General features: G+C 47.9%; 1 protein-coding gene across 3 annotated transcripts in view; it reads right to left on the bottom strand.

Annotated features, from left to right (window-relative positions):
* GGACT (gamma-glutamylamine cyclotransferase) overlaps positions 1 to 3926 on the bottom strand; it is a 54156-nt gene extending 50230 nt beyond the window's left edge. For all 3 annotated transcript variants that reach the window (XM_029936481.1, XM_029936482.1, XM_029936483.1), the window contains exons 1-2: positions 3770 to 3926; positions 19 to 187 (exon numbers count right to left, since the gene is read on the bottom strand). The gene's annotated coding sequence lies outside the window, so the exon portion shown is untranslated. The remainder of the gene's footprint in view (positions 1 to 18; positions 188 to 3769) is intronic.
* Positions 3927 to 3937: the final 11 nt, after the last annotated feature.

Genomic DNA, 3937 nt, shown 5'->3' with positions numbered 1-3937 from the left:
GGAAAACACAAGTCTTACCTGTAAACTTGTTTCTTCAAAACTGGGTCACGCGGGAGTCCAGCACCAGAGTCAGTGTGAGAGGCCACAAAGCTTCTGACTTCGGAATCCTACTGCACGGGACAGCAGGATCGGTACCCCCGCCTCAGTGTGACCAGTGGCCCACGAACCAAGCGTCCTTCTCTCAGTCCTGCCGAGGGGAGAAGAGAAAGATGAGTGAAGAAAAGTTGAGTGATGAAGAGATGAAGAGCTTAAAAGTAAAGGCAAACCACCCAGCCCCTGCTGGATGGCATCTGAAACCCAGGGTCGGGGCCCAAGAAGAAAGGTATTTCCATTCAGTGGGAAAATGTGGTCCCCACTTTCCGAGGGGCCACGGGATGGCCTGAGGGAGGAGGGTTTCCACTGGCCTGGAAAGTGTTCACAGTAGTCAACGCCCTTCAGAAACAGCACCATATCCTCTTCAACAAGGAAGAGAAGATGAGAAAGAAAAAAGTATATTCTCAGCCATCAGGCAAAGCCAATTTTAGGAATATTGAGCCTTTTGGATAAGGGCTTCTGAGTCTTTTGAAGTCATAAATTTGTATTAAGAAACAATTCAGGGGCACCTGGGTGGCTTAGTCGGTTAAGTGTCCAACTCTTGATTTTGGCTCAGGTCATGATCTCACGGTTCATGAGACCGAGCTCTGTGTCAGGCTCTGTGCTGACAGATTCTCTCTCTCCCTCCCTCTCTCCCCCTCAAAATAAATAAATAAACTTAAAAAAAAAATTCAAACCACCTCTTAAGTTTACCTGCCAAAACTGGAGAAATGGAACCTAATTGACCTAAGCCTTTAGAGCCAGCTTCCGGTTTATAGGATACAGGGGACAGAGGAGCAAGATAAACCACACTATACAAAGAGCCAAATAAATCCAGAACGTGGGGCATCTTTGGGCAACCAAGTGCTTCCAGTAAATCACTGGCAGGAAAGAAACCCACTGGGGCTGTGACAGACCAGGGTCAGCAAACTGTGGCCCTCAGCTTAAGTCCAGCCCCACCAGTGGAGTTTAAAACAAAAAGCCACAGAAACAAAAGCATACTGGAACACAGCCACGCTCTCGTTCACATACATACGTCTACTGTGTCTATCACCTCATAATATTACCTGTAGCTACCTTTCGGAGAACACGCACTTGGGTAGTTGCAACTGCGACCACATGGCCTGCAAAGCCTAACGGAGTTGGTATCTGGCCCTTTTCACAGAGTCTGGGGAACCCCTGTCCTAAAGTAACAGATACTCAACAAAATACCACACGGGGACCTTGTCTGGATTCCGATTCACACAAACCAAAGGTAAACGTGCCTTCATGAGGCAGTCCAGGAACTTTGTGGACTGGGGCTTAGACACCACCTTGGGATTATGGCAATCTGACCAAGGAGGTGACAACGGTGTTTAAGGTTAAACAGGAGAAAGCCCTTTTGTGGGAGGCGTACAAGGCACTACTTAAGGGTGACCTGATACGCTGTCTGGAATGGAAACTGCTTCTGACAACAAAAAAAGATGAAGCAGATCTGGCCAAAGAAACTGTTTTAACGAACTGTCCAACCTCTTTGATAGATGTGTGGAAGTTCATTGTACTAGTTACTCCCTCTGCTTTTGCATTTGCTTTAATAAAAAATAAAAAAGTAGAGTTTATAGCCTTTCTCTTCAGGCACGTCCCCCGTCACCCCTTCTTACCCAGAGGCCAGCCCTAACACACCAGCTGTTCCCGTCTCTGAACCACTTACATGTTAAGCTCCTTTTCTCTGTTCATGGTGTGTGCACCAGGAAGGCTCCCCTTCCACTCCTTAGCCCATCAAAAGTCTACTCTGTGCTCGAGGGCCAGCACAGATGTGACCCTAGCCAGGTCCTCCAGTGACAATTCATCTCTCGGTGTCCCAACAGACCACTGTCTCCTTGAAATTTCTTTTGTCCCTAACGTTTTAGCTCTTTACTGGGTCTATTACCTCATCATGCCTACAAACCCTGAGACTCCCAGAAACTGGGTCTTTTCAGTAATTCTACCAGAGGAGAATAATCATACCTCACACACAGTGTGCTCTCAGGTCCAATCTAAACAAGGCTGTCCTGCCCTGAGCAGGTTCACTGACCTTCAATTAAGGAATGAATTTCTGGGGGCACCTGAGTAGCTCAGTCAGTTCAGTGCCTGACTTTGGCTCAGGTCATGATCTCATGGTTTCTGAGTTTGAGCCTCGTGGTGGGCTCTGTGCTGCCAGCTCAGAGCGTGGAGCCTGCTTTGGATTCTGTCTCCCTCTGGCTCTCAGTCCCTCCCCTGCTTATGCATGTGCGCGCTCTCTCTCTTTCTCTCTCTCAGAAATAATAAATGAATGAACTTAAGAAACGTGAGTTTCTGTTAAACAAGAGGCTCATATGCTTAGCTGATGCTCTCTCTTTTTAAAAAATATTTATTTTTGAGAGAGTGCAAGCGGGGGACGGGGCAGACAGAGGATCGGAAACAAGCTCTGTGCTGACAGCACAGAGTCCGACTGGGACTCACAACCTGCGAGATGGTGACCTGAGCCGAAGTCGAACTTTCCACCAACTGGGTCACCCAGGTGCCCCTAACTAGCGCTCTCTTAAAATCTCTAATTACTAAGGTCTGCCTATGAATAGAGAATATTCTAGAGAAGAAGACTAAGATCGCCTGAACGAGTCATCTTATCCTCACCTCTCCTTGGGTCCCGTCCCTCGGTGAACACTGCTGCACTCCCCTCCATTTCAGTCTGCAAGGTGCCCTCCCCCCGCTAAACGCCCTGGCTTACCTTGGGGACAATGCCTTTCAATGACTTCACCTGAAGAGCTGACATGGGTTGGACTTTCGAGACATCTCACTAGATACAATTTTTTTTAAAAAAATGAACAGATAATTTTAAAAACAGTAACTGCTTCTGTTCCTGTTCTCTTGTACTTCCCGCTGCCCAATATCTAAGGCCAATATGAATAACCCCCCCTTTCTCTCTCTCTCTCTCTAGTGCTAATAGTTAACACCCTCATGCTCAAGGTCAACTAGTCCAAAATATCTCCGAACAAAAATCCACCAATCAGAAATTAATTTAACCTCACAAACTCAGGTTTTGAAATCAAATGCTCTCTAACAGGGTTGTCTGCTTAGTTAGGAACTTCTGGCTTCTCCAGGGAGCCATTTCAGGAAAACAAGGCATTTGGGGAAATGAGGGCAAACGGCAGGAGCTCTCCATATTAGCATTTCAATACACTGAATGAGACCAGGGAGAACAGTCCTCACTTACAGGAGAAAGTGTAGAAGGGCAGTGTGCGACCTACACTTTATATAGGTCAACCCAACAGATTTAGAGTTGTCCTTTCGTTTTTAACACGTGATCTCTCCCTAGGACACTCGGCAAAACGAAGTGTCTGCTTTTCAAAAAGCGGCTGCAAGGCTCAGGCGTTTTCTGAACGGTTTAACAAGGCAAACTTGGAGTCGGGAAGGTATGTTTAAAAAAACAAACCGCGCACCTATGCAGGATCTCAAGTGCAAGTGCGGAGTTATCTGTGGCCAATACAGTGAAATTGCAATAACCTGACTTCGGAATCAAGCGAGTTGCAGGAATTCCTCCCCGAGATTCACACGTGTCTACTCACAGCTGCAAAGAAACCTAAGGTCATATGACAAATGCCAGGAGTTTCCAGGTTTCTTTGGCAGCTTTCGGTTTCCTCGCAAACCGGAGTCTGAGAAAGTGGAAACAGAATGTGGGAACACTGCCAGCCTCGTTCACCTGCGAGATCCTTCCAAAACCGCCTCCGGGATTATCATCACTCTGTGCTTAGTAGGCACGGGCGTCCACACCTGCAGGCGGCCCGAACTTCTCCCGCCGTCGCCCACTCTGGCGGGGGCGCTCACGTCACGCCGCCCGCGGCGGCTTCGCGGTGCGTTTCGCGGCCCG

This window comes from Suricata suricatta, chromosome 4 (genome assembly GCF_006229205.1).
Source record: "Suricata suricatta isolate VVHF042 chromosome 4, meerkat_22Aug2017_6uvM2_HiC, whole genome shotgun sequence".
Taxonomy (NCBI): domain Eukaryota; kingdom Metazoa; phylum Chordata; class Mammalia; order Carnivora; family Herpestidae; genus Suricata; species Suricata suricatta.
This window is presented reverse-complemented; position numbering and strand designations above follow the sequence as displayed.